Source organism: Pleurodeles waltl, chromosome 2_1 (genome assembly GCF_031143425.1).
Source record: "Pleurodeles waltl isolate 20211129_DDA chromosome 2_1, aPleWal1.hap1.20221129, whole genome shotgun sequence".
In the NCBI taxonomy this organism is placed as follows: Eukaryota; Metazoa; Chordata; class Amphibia; order Caudata; family Salamandridae; genus Pleurodeles; species Pleurodeles waltl.
The window spans coordinates 353533399-353546230 of NC_090438.1; the positions used below are offsets into that span (position 1 = coordinate 353533399).

Below are 12832 nucleotides of genomic sequence, written 5' to 3' on the forward strand. Positions count from 1 at the left end.
GAAGGTATGGACAGGATAGATGTTCAGGTGATACACAAAAAAGTATATACAGGAATACCTACCAAAACAAGAAACTTATTCACATACATTGATGTCTGTAGATATGGAGAGACATAAAAGTCAAGACCACAGGATACTGTGAACCAACCTCAAAGACATACAGGGAACCTGCAAAGACAAAGAGAATAAAGTCATTAAAGACACTATGACAGAACAGCAACAACAAACAATCACAACCTTAAGAGACATATAATGAAGCATAACAATAACATGACAAATGAGTTCAAGTTCAGCTTCTACTTTTTGTCTATTGATACACTTCTTTAGATCCTCTGGATTTTCAAATGTGTAGAACCTATCTTTGTACATGACTTTAAATACACATGGGTGAATGAGGCCAAAATGAGCATTTATGGATCTCAGTGTGAGGTGAAGATCTAGAAATTCCTTCCATTCAAAAGCTGTTGAATGAGCCACATCCTGTGCAAATATAATCTACTGAACTGACCATAACATTTGCTTGCAGTTTTTCAAGACTGAGAGCACCATAACGAGGTCCAAGTATTGCAGAAAGTAGGCAGTAGGCAATAATACCCCATGGGTGAGCAGAGTTGGATTTGGAATGAGTAGCTGACCCAACACGATGAGATACCTGTATATTAAGAGTAGGACTTTCCTTAAGTCCAACAATTTTAGGAATGTCAAGCGGTAGAAAAGAAATCATGTGGGACCCCTCAATTCTTTCACGAAGGCCATAGATTCTGAGATTAGTACGTCTGTTATGGTTTTGCAGATCCTCTGGGTACTTTTTGAGCAGGAAGATCTTCTTTGACATAAAGTCAAATAACCATAACATCCTGGGTGGCACAAATTCTTTGTTTTCGTCTCAGAAACTCGAATGTCCAACTTTGATAATTTCTCCTCAATTCTTTGAAGTGTGGCATTAGTTTCAACCAAAAAAGTGTTTACATTTTTAATTTATCCATTACATCCTCTAGAATGAGGGACAATGGAGATTTAGTTGGAGAAACAGGGTCTTAATTTGCCTGCTTGTTAACATTATCACTTTGGTCCTTCCTGGATGTAACTGTAGGAGTGGTAGAAGAAAAGTGTTTAGTTGTAGATGGCAGATGATGATCCATTGTTAACAAAGTACTCCCACTGCTTGTAAATGAAAAGGCAGGTCGTAAATTAAGGTAGCACTTGAAGACATGGAATGAGGACAACAGTGGATGTGATATTTACTTACACTTCACTGCCTTATGTTGAGATACTGTAGAAGCATGGCAATGACCAAGAACTTTGTCAGAAAAAGTCAGTCATTAAAGGTGGAACCCAGGTTCATATTGTAGCATTATGATGCAATAAACAAATAAATACATGCTCCCATTTAAAATAGAGACAGAGGAACCAGAAGCAGGTGTTGGAATGACAGGAATTCCTCATTGTGGAGAGACCCCTGAGGAGCTCTGATTAAATCAATGAAGAAAATGGCAGCTGCAGTAGCCAGACATGAGGAGCGGAATCACTGGCAGGTAGCTATTGAAGCAGACCATACAAAGGTCTGAAAAATTACTGTGCCACTCTCCAGCAATTCCACAGCTGCTGCTGCATTCCAAACTCCTGAGAGAGGACCACAAACCATGGAAAGATGCCTCAATTCTCTGGGAACGGCAGGAGAGCTTAGCCCGGGGGTCCATCTTGAAGTGTTCTGACTTCACTTCATTTATACACTCTTTTAACATTACTTATATGAGTTTTTCTCTAGAGGTATTCATACTATCATGTGTCTTGCTGCACGTTCATTAATATCTTTATTTTGTTAAGCATGTCCCTCTAGATTTTTAACAAGTCCACCATTATGCATGAAATGATAAGGTTAAGTTTCTTCATTAAAGCGGGAACATGTGATGATAACTCCTCAGATTTTAAAACAAACCATAATTATTAAGAAGCCATTCCTTACATTGTTGTCAATGATGTCAAATAGAAACAATTAGTCAAAAGTTCAGTGCTCATTGAAAAGCTGTCTGGCTGCCGTGCCACCAATTTTATGGCAAGATAGAGCAGACCCAGGCTGTGTTCATGGGAACTGTCCTCACAAATAAAATATGTATGAATTATTTTAAACATTATTGATTTCATATGTCTGATTTATAGTCTTACCCTGACAGATAATATATTTACCAATGATACAATATAATAATACACTTAATTTCCCACTTTCATCTTTCAGAGTTTGAGGTTGTGTCTTCACTTTCAGTTTCTGCCCTTGCACAGCTGGGTAGGTTTTCTGAAATTAAATCTTCACTAATACCTAATTTCAGTTTATTTAACATTCAGTTGACGAAGGTTTGCAATGCTGCTGTTTTATAAACTTTTACTCTGCAGATCCAGAATTTCTTTTACAGACTTTTGCGTCAGTGGTGAAAGAAATATTTCCGACTCTGTTTCTTTGGCTTTATGCATTAGTGATGAAAATATTCAATTACGTTCATACCAAGGAGTGCAATGGTTTAACATAATGCAATGACACTGAGTGTGCTGTTTTTTTAATGGCTATTGATTTTACATGTTCGCTCATGATGTACATCAGCAAGTAGAGACCACAACCATTGATCTGTTATCCATTATACATCCAAAAAAACGACCAGCAATGCCATGGTAAATGTCCCCAACGTCTGCCCCTCGCACACCACACTCATAGTCATATTTTTTATTTATGACATTTGCCAACCCACCATTACCCCCATACTCTACATCTTTGGAAATATGTCTTATATCAAGGGTTGTCAATGTACATCTCTGCCCTCCTTGTGTCTATGGCTCAATGGTATCCAGGAGAATACACTCCTTCACTTCAACTGACCAGTATGTCTGTTGGATCATGGCAGCAATTCCTTATTCTTGGCTTCTATTGCTGTCCGAAAACCCTCCAAGTTCACTATCGGTTCAAGACCATGCTCAACTGTACCACATAGACAACTACCAATTCTTCAATCGTCCATTTATGTACATTGGTAGCTACAGTTTATTTGATGGTACCATTCTGCCCTTCTATCCTTTTGCTATATTCTAGTTAACTAAGATAAATGCTAAGTCAATGAAGGGGCATTTAGGTTTCGATGACTTGTGCCATTTGGTTATGCTCAACAGACAGGTAGAAGGCTCAATGGCAATTGTTTTCTTGACTCTATCCCCACATTTTGACCACTGTCAACCGGTATGTCCCAATCTGCTCAGAAGTCCACACCATGAGATAGCCTGAGATGTTGACATCTAGGACAGAGGTCCAATGCACCAGGAAATATCCTTGCTGATTGGTGTGAGGAAAGGTATGTCTGATGCAGATAGCTAATTTAGGTGAATTCAAACCTCTGGTTCATTTGACTATCTTAGGGTAGCAGAGGACTCTGTACCAATAAGGATCAGAGATCTCCTTACCCAGATATCACTCCCATCTAGCTTTGCCCTGACAAAGAAATCATATGTACTAAGGTCCATTATAAATGGGTCATTCTGTGCCTGCAACTTCCCAGTGAAAGAATATTTTCAAGCAGGGCAGACCCCTTTGGTTTGGTGCCTTCAGTTCTCTATGTGAGTTGCACCACCCTTGTTAATGCTGCATGAGCTATCGAGTGGCCAAGTGCCATACCTGTTTCTTCACTTAGCATCTAAAATGTGATCAGCATGCTGCCCTGATATAAACTGCCAATATCCCAGTCTCATTCCATTTCCTATGAATGAACTTCTAGGTCAGTGTGACACGACTGGGTAAGCAGCATAAAGCTATGTTGGGTGCGCAGGGTGTCCCCCCCCTCTCATTTTGGCCATGTACCTATGCCAGCAGAACTGAGCTACCCTAGCTGCTCTGATGTGGCCCTTAGCAACTTTTCAGGTGTCCAGCAATGGTCCCAGTATCCATGTATTTCTGGGAGCCTGGAGATATATCCAAGGCCTCCTGACAAGGGAGTGCCGCAATCCCCCTCATTGGCCTTATCAACTGTGCCATGTAATAGTAATTTTTAAATCGGGTGCCCCATGCCACTGTCACATAGCCCTTGTGCAATTTTAACATATGCTAAACGTTTCCTCTTCTTTTCCCAAATCAGTTAAGTGAGAAGTCCAGTTAGCTCTCTAAAGTGGTTTCTTCAGTGTAATCGGAATTGCCAACAACATATAGCAATTGTGATAGTATATTCATTTTGATAATAGAAACCCATCCCATAGGTGAAAGGGGAGGCAGAACTGAAAGGGCAAGGATTATCTGATTATGGTGATTGCTTTCCCCACATTATCAGCCACCAAACATTCCTCATTGTGATACAGTTCCACTCTGAGTTATTGGAAGGCGTCTGGTTCCCATTTCAGGTAAGTGATTGTAAGCTCTTACTTCAGTTCATCTCCCCCGGGAAGACTGGGAACAAGCAAGACTTCCCCCTTTAACCCAGAGAAATGTCATGGCATCACCAAGCCTGCTTTGGGATTCCCGTAGTTACAGCAGAGAATTATCTGTTTAACGTGAGATTACATGGACCCATGTGTCCAAATCTATACTTTAATCCTGGGCCCTCTCTCACAGTTTACAGGCCAATGGGTCCATAGCCATTGTGAACAGGTTGGGGGAGAATGGGCACCCGTGTCGAGTACCCCTCTGGATCAATCAAGGTTTATAAAACACCAGCTCAGTGTACACCCTGGCCATATAAAACCGCATTCAGACCATACTCCCAAACCATAGACCAAGTTTCTCCACCAGTGTAGACAGAAAAGACCCCCCACCCCAAGTAAATCGATTACCACAGCTTGTGGGGTCTCCAGCTGGTCTATGGCTGCCAATATATCCTCAACTATCATTAAAGTGGTCAGGGCATCCCTTCATTCTTGAGTCACAATGGGCGTATGTATCCCAGCTAAGTACTCCCTTAGCAAGTGTCCCAAGAGTGCTTTGCCTGGGACAGCATAGAGAGATGTATAATAATCAGTGAAGGTCTGGCTGACATGTAGCTGTATATGTAAAATATGGCCCCCGTGAGAGTGTATGGCATAAATTGGTTTCTGATCCTATTCAGCATGAACGAGCCACAAGCTGTGCTCCTCAGCACAAACTAGCCACTACGTGGCCTGTTTACTCTCTCGCCCTTGGTTCATTGGCTAAATATTATTAATAACGAAAGAAGCTTACGTTTTAACATTAGATCATGATATTCTTTATCTCTGGCATTGTATTGTGTCTGCGTACTACTGGTTCCATGACAGCTAACATTTACAGTACATGCATCACAAGTTCCACTTTTGTTAACTGATGAGTCAAGACCTTCCTAGCCATGTAAGTCGTTTTCAAGCACATGCTTCGCGATAAAAAATGTAAAAGCCTCCCATTCAGAAGTGATATCACTGCCCATCCCCTCATTTTCCCAGAAGTGGTGTGAAATAATTTCCTTTCCTTTTTGTCTGAATAGTGTATCTAAGAGTGCATCCTCCTGCAATCTCCGAGTGGGGACATTGGTCGCAGGCCACCTATCTTCCCTCATCCATAATGGATTGTGAACTGACAGTGTTCTGCCTAAGTACGCCATTCTTGTTACCTTGCGTGCCGCCCCATGCTTACCCAAAAATATGTCCAACAGTGTTTATAGCAATGCGCGACTGAGTAATGTGAATATTCATCTCAGACTGAGTGCTGTTCCCACCGTATCTCAGTCAACCGACAGTTTGTGAGCCAAAAGTTAAACTGCCTAGAGCTTGCCCTACAAGTAGCATTTTGCAAGAGAAGTACAGATCTGTCCTTTTGAACATCAACCACAATATTATAGTCCCCACCCAATAATCATGCACAGTTCTGTAATTCAGAAAGCATAGTAACTAGGGAATGCATAAACTGAATGTAATTGACATTGGGTATGTATATACTCTCCACAGTTAGGTTCCTTCATCCCAGGTACCTGCAACAAAGACATACCCCCCTTCCTTGTCTACCATTGTGTATTTATTCTGAAATGACACTCCAGGGGCTACCATATCAGAACCCCACGTGCATATGCAGAATATGTGATACAAACTAACTCAAATCTTGATTTCCAATTCATCTTATCGGATCCTGTGCGTAGAAGAGTCTCCTGAATGCATGCAAATGACACTGTGTGCTGTTGATATTTTTCAGTTGAATACTGTTCATAATAATATTATTTCTAAATGTAAACAAACCGTATACATTCTACCATATATCCAAATTGTATATGTATATTAAAAGAATAGTGTAATATTTCCTACCTAGCTAAGACAATATTGCCTTCTTTAAAATTAAAACAAAAAAGCAAGGATCCACCCAAGATCCTATTGGCAAAATGTTGTGCTTAAAGTTATTGTTAGAACTATTTTGTGGAATTAGATTTCTGATTCTACTGAGCCCTCTGCACTGGGTACCTCTCAGAATGTGCAGCTAAACTCTACAGTGAAATTCATCTCTTAATGCCCTTATTATGCGTGGGTTGAAATTATGGGGTAGTAACTCCACATCCCAGTATTACCATGGGATCAATTATATTCCAATATGGACTAAGGAAAAACCAGTAACCAGTGTTTCTGATTCATAAAGGTGACCCCATAAATCTGGGTGTTGTAATGTTGGCAAACTCCTCAAGACATTACCTGGTGGATTTGTCCTGAGAAAATATGCATAATTCCCGCACTAGGGAATCCAATACCACATACTCCTGATCCATCCATTTGTGATTTCTATTACCACCAGCATGGGGAACTCCACACAAATCGTAATGAGAGCCTGTTTTTAGTGGGTCTGTTCATTCTTGTAGGGCAGTATGATGAATGTTACTTTAAGAGCCATACCGCAAGTGTGCGTCATCAGACAACTTCTTCTCTAATAAATTTCACTTTGAACGTAACCCCAGTTTACAGCATTTAAAATTTTAAAGGATGAGTGGGAAACAATTGCCAAAGCCTGTTCTTGACTCAGTCCTATTTCCATCTTTCTCTCTTGTTACAAAATATTTTCTCTAAACTTTATATTCCCCACTGACAAGCCTTGTATGCAAAGAGGTTTTAAAAGGTTTAGAAATTACAGTTATCATGAAACTACCTGGCAAGTGCATTTTAAGAATAACTCATTCTTCTTTGATTAGAAATACATTCCCATGTAGATGTTGGTGAGGAGTGAATTGCATACGGTTGGGTCCAAACTGAGGTGGAATGGTGGGTAAAAAAATGATGGACTGGGGTGCCACCCTCTGTAATTACCAGTGAGCATTTCATCAATCACTTTTTGTCTGCTTCAGTGTGATGCCCTAAATGGGACTGGCATGCTCAGACGTGGGTCCTGTGCACACTGGAACCAAGCTATATCCAGCAGAGGACCCATATTAAAGGCTATTTCAGCCATGATTTGCTTGTGTTTTGTTTTGGGGTGGGAATGGCCTGCAGTTAGGGATGGACTGTTCCTTTTTGAATCAAGGTCAAAACTGATTTTTATATTGCTAGGTCTCAATTGAGGTGGCATGGTGTGAAAGTGAAACGATGGTCTGGGATGCAGCCTGAGTAATTACCCATGGCTGACATTAATTCAAACATTTGATTCATTGTTTTTTAAATATGCTTTAAGATAAAGGACTAAGGGGGTCATTACAACCCTTGCGGACGGTGTTAAAGGTGCGGTAATATCGCAAACAGGCCGGCGGACAAAAAAAGGGAATTTTGACTGTGGTGGAAACTGCCAACATAGACAGCCACTTTAACACACCGCCCGCCACGGCGGTACAGACAAGCAGCGCGGCCGTCACCGCCAACAGACAGGCAGAAGACAATGTACCGCCCACAGTATCACAACCCACCAATCAGCCACCTTTTCCGGGGCGGATTCACCGTGGATAAAAACACGGCGGAAACAGCTTTTGCAATGGGAAAACGCTCACCTCCACACACTCCACGAGGAAGGAGGACACCATGGAGCCGGAATTACAAATACTCCCTGCCCTTATCTTCCTGCTCATCTACGAACACCAGCAACGGCAGTGCCGAAGACAACGGTGAGTACTGCACCTACGACGTAGGGGAGGGGGGAGGCAAAAGTCAGGGACACACACACGCAACACCCCCACCCCCACCCTCGCACATTACAACACACACACCAATGCATTTCCAAACATCACAGTAACAACCCACAACCCCCCCAGGAGAATGCAAAGACAAAACGAAATCAGTTCAAACATTGTAATGTATCAAAATACAGTTCCAAATATATACAGATATATATACACATTCAAAATTATATACATTACAAGAAGTAGTGCAGGTATGCACATATCAATGTCCGTGCACCACTGGTCCAAAAATGCATGGGCGAGGCCCACACTAGATACCTGTCCACAAACGGAGAGAACACTGCAGGGGCATCAGATAGAAATACAACAGGCACCTCAGGGGGAAGGGAAGAGGAAGGGCACCTCAGCCGGATTACAGCACCACGCCAGATCCACGACGGGGCTCCATGCCCATTGATGTATCCTAGGGAGTGCAAAGCCACAGTCTCTCAAGTCTCTACAGTGGGTGGTTTGCCCACTGTACCATCCTGGGGAGTGCAAAGCCACAGTCTCTCAAGTCTCTACAGTGGGTGGTTTGCTCACTTTACCATCCTGGGGAGTGCAAACCCACAGTCTCTCAAGTGGATAACAGTCTCCACTGGTTCTGGAGGGGGACTGGTGCCCAGAGTACTTCATCCTGTTAAGGACAGACAGAGTGGATGCATGTCTCCACTGGTTCTGGAGGGGGACTGGTTCCCAGAGTGCTTCATCCTGTTAAGGACAGACGGAGTGGATGCATGTCTCCACTGGTTCTGGAGGGGGAATGGTGCCCAGACTGCATCAGGCTCCCTGTGACGGTTCCTGTTCCGTCACTGTCCCAGCTGCACATGGGATAACGATGCTTGATGTGGCGGTGTTTTCCTTGTTCAGCGGTGCTTTGCCATGGCGGTCTGTGACCTGTTCAGCTGTGCTTTGCCCTGTTCAGCTGTGGTTTGCCATGGCGGTCTCTGACATGTTCAGCGGTGCTTTGCCCTGTTCAGCGGTGCTTTGCCATGGCGGTCTCTGACCTGTTCAGCTGTGCTTTGCCATGGCGGTCTTTGACCTGTTCAGCGGTGCTTTGCCCTGTTCAGCGGTGCTTTGCCATGGCGGTCTCTGACCTGTTCAGCGGTGCTTTGCCATGGCGGTCTCTGACCTGTTCAGCGGTGCTTTGCCCTGTTCAGCAGTGCTCTGCCATGGCGGTCTCTGACCTGTTCAGCGGTGCTTTGCCATGGCGGTCTCTGACCTGTGCATTGGTGTGTGGCATGACGGTCCCTCATTGCCCAGCGGGGCTGTGGCTGCCAGGGCCCTCCTGGGCACTGACTCTGGCGGTGGTCTCCTGACCAGTGATGATACTGCTGCCCTCCTGGGCACTGACTCTGGCGGTGGTCTCCTGACCAGTGACGATACTGCTGCCCTCCTGGGCACTGACTCTGGCGGTGGTCCCCTGACCAGTGACGATACTGCTGCCCTCCTGGGCACTGACTCTGGCGGTGGTCTCCTGACCAGTGACTCGATACTGCTGCTCTCCTGGGCACTGACTCTGGCAGTGGTCTCCTGACCAGTGACGACGGTGCTGGCTGTGGCGTCCCGGCCGCTGGGGAGGATGGCGCCCTTCTCCGCCATGCTGCTCTTACCAGACTGTGCAGACCTCTTCTGGCCCCTCACCACCTGTGGAGGAGTCACAGCTGACTCTGCAATCCCCCTGGGACCCTTGTGAGCAGTTTTGCCGCCAGGAGTCTTCACCCTGTCCCGTCGGCCACTTTCCAACTTGAGGTGCTTTACAGGGGGTGGATTGGCAGTGCTTTGGCTCCGTGTCACACTGGCTGCCCTGGTGGCCGGTGCACTCCACACACCTTGAACACGCACCACAGGTCCTGGAGTTTTTTTGGCTGAGGTGCTACTACGGGACTTATGAATTGGAGGGGTGGGGGCAAAGAGGTCAACGTTGCTGAGTAAGAGTTGCTGACGAAGACTGGGATGGGTAGCTGGAGGGGGTCTGGGAGTGGAGGAAGAGGAGGTGGTTGTAGGAGGTGTAACTTTAGGTGTTTTGGGTGCAGGTGCAGGTACTGGAGGCTGTCGTGAGGTGGATGGATGTTGGGTGTGTGGGTGCCCGCGTTTGTGTACTTTGGGAGGGGGTGTCACAGACACACTGGGAGTGGACACAGGGGACGTGTAAATGGTAGGGGGGTGGTGAGTGCAGGTGAGCGGGGTGTGGTGCTGGGTGTTCTGGAGCGAGTCCTAGTGCCTGGAGATGTAGTGCATGCAGGTGAGAGTGTAGATGACACTGGGAGGGAGGAGGGAGATGACGAGGAGGGGGACACAGTGGAGGCAGTGGATGTTGCTGTGCCTGTATGTGGGTGATGCTTGCTTGAGTGCCTGTGGGTTGTGTGGTGCCTATGTTTGCCTGAGCTACTTGTGTGTGTTGAGGTGTATGCATGCTTGTTTGATGGTGTGCTTGGGCTTGGCAGGTAGCAGCTCTGCCTGCATACATCGTAATACGGCAGTCTGGGGACCGCCGTCATGGAGGTCTTTTAGGTACCACTGCCTAGGCAGGCTGTCGGTCCGACTGCCAAAAACTTGTAATCGGGCCCTAAGTCCCCTAAAGGGCTCCTTTGAAGACACTTGGGTTGACTGACTGCACCGTTTCAACACAGATGCCAACCCAAATTTCAGATACCATGGTGGCATGTACACAACAGCACTGTGGGTAAAGAAGCCAAAATCAACATCGCAGTAGAAGAATGGCACAATGCCTTCCAAACCACACTATGCAGAACACAACCTATACTCTACAAATGCATAAAAGCCCTACAAAAAGAAAAAAGCTACTAACAAATAAGAATCGAGCAATCAGTAACCAAATTAAACCCAAAATAAGTAAACAAACCACTATAATGTTATACATGCTACAATGTAAAGTTAGGATCTTTATTAACAACAAAGGATCACACTACTTAAATTCAATAGCAAAATCTCTACTATAAAACATCTAGGCCCCAATTACGAGTACAGTGGTCCTGGGACAGCCATTCCCGCTGTGGTGCCCTAATCGGCGCATCTTCAGTGGTCCAACCACCAGATTATGATGATGGCGGTTGGACCACCATAAGACTGCCGCAACCGCCAGGATCCTCGACCCCGCAGTGGCAGCAGAGAGGAAAGCTGTGGTCAGTCACGGCAGAGCCAATGCCGGCACTGCTGTCCTGATTACGACCTGCCTTTCCACCGAGCTTTTCATGGCAGGGACCCCAACATGAAAAGCTCAGTGGAAAGGCATGAAGGGGCCCCTAATAGGGTCCCAGGGTGACTTTGCCCTTTGAGCAGTATCACTGAGGGCACATGTTGTGCCCTCCTATGCCTGCACTGTCAGTGCACACTGCTGCCATGTACAACATTGTGCCTAGCAACAGTGCACCCTAGCTGCATCTGGCACTTCACTGCAGTGACATGTGCTTTAGGCACGCTGCTGCAGTGACACCGCCGCAGACAATACCGCCAGCCCAACTGTAATGTCCTAATACAGCAGTGGGGAGCCATCCAGCTTGGCAGGGTCCTCCCGACTGCTGTATTGGCGGTCCAATGGCCAGACCACCAAGTTCATAATCAGGCCCTCAACTACCTACACACTAACCAAAAAAGCAAACCTTAACAAAGATAAATACCAGGGTGCATTAACAATTTGTAACTCAATATTAAACTATTTTTTTTTACATATCTGTCAAAAAAGCATATAGAACAGAAAAAAGTCTGATGGTATGTTTAATAATCAAGCAACAGCACATCAACCACAAAGCACAAAATTAGAAATAAACACAACATTGAACCCAGTAAATCTTGATGCTATTCTCTTTTTTAACCCTACATTGGTAACTGACAGGGATAATACTATGCGAACACTCAACAATTGTTTCATGCATACTAAACAGCCCTGTTTAGGCAGGAGACTCCTCTAGCAGTGTCTCACCAACATTGCCTTTTTTTCAATGCAAGTCAATGGGGGACATTAAATCTCCTGATTTTCGTTTCAAAATCTCCTTCTTTCTACTGTCAAAATGTTGGTATGTGTGTTGTTTGTTATTTGGTAAAAGGGAGGCCATGTGGTATAGCGATCAAAGCTGCCCTTTAGAACTGGAGGACAGGTTCAAGTCCCAGAACTGGCCCAATGTCTTGTGAGTCTGGACAAATCACTTAGGGCCTCATAATAATTCTGACAGTCAGACCGCCAGTCGGCCATGGTGGCAGTCTTTCGAATGGCACCAGGTAAACGGTCTCAAGACTGCCAGATTACGAGTTCCCCGTGGGGCTGATGTGACTGACTGGGGAGGCAGAGGTCTGCCTAATGGAGCTACTGCTGGCCATCTATCCCTATCCTGTCAGCACGACAGGTGGACTGTGCCCATGCACCACGTTGTGCACGGGACACAGTGCACCATGTGCAGTTTTTCATCAACATTGATATTATCAGTGATGTTATCAAAGATTTCATGAGTGCTGTAATTTGTGGAGTAATAAGCAGTGCATGGCAAGGGCATGAGGTATAGCTACCTTAGGGCATGAGTTATAGTTACTTGAAATAACTCTAACTGTAACAGGTGAATTTCGTTGGTTTTGTACTTTTAAAATGTGAGCCTAACTATAATGTCCCTGTAACCTTTGTTCTTTTTTAGAGAATTTCTATGTTTTTTTACAGTAAAGTAATTTTTATCACTATATGATAATCAAACCACTCCTGCACATGGACTTTGGCTGTGCATGGT

The 12832-nt window shown here is 44.8% G+C and overlaps 1 protein-coding gene across 1 annotated transcript in view; it reads left to right on the forward strand.

Moving 5' to 3' along the window:
* The window catches only part of LOC138259736 (sodium/hydrogen exchanger 2-like), a 503208-nt gene that overhangs the window by 60171 nt on the left and 430205 nt on the right, over positions 1-12832 (forward strand). The gene's annotated exons all lie outside the window — the stretch shown is intronic.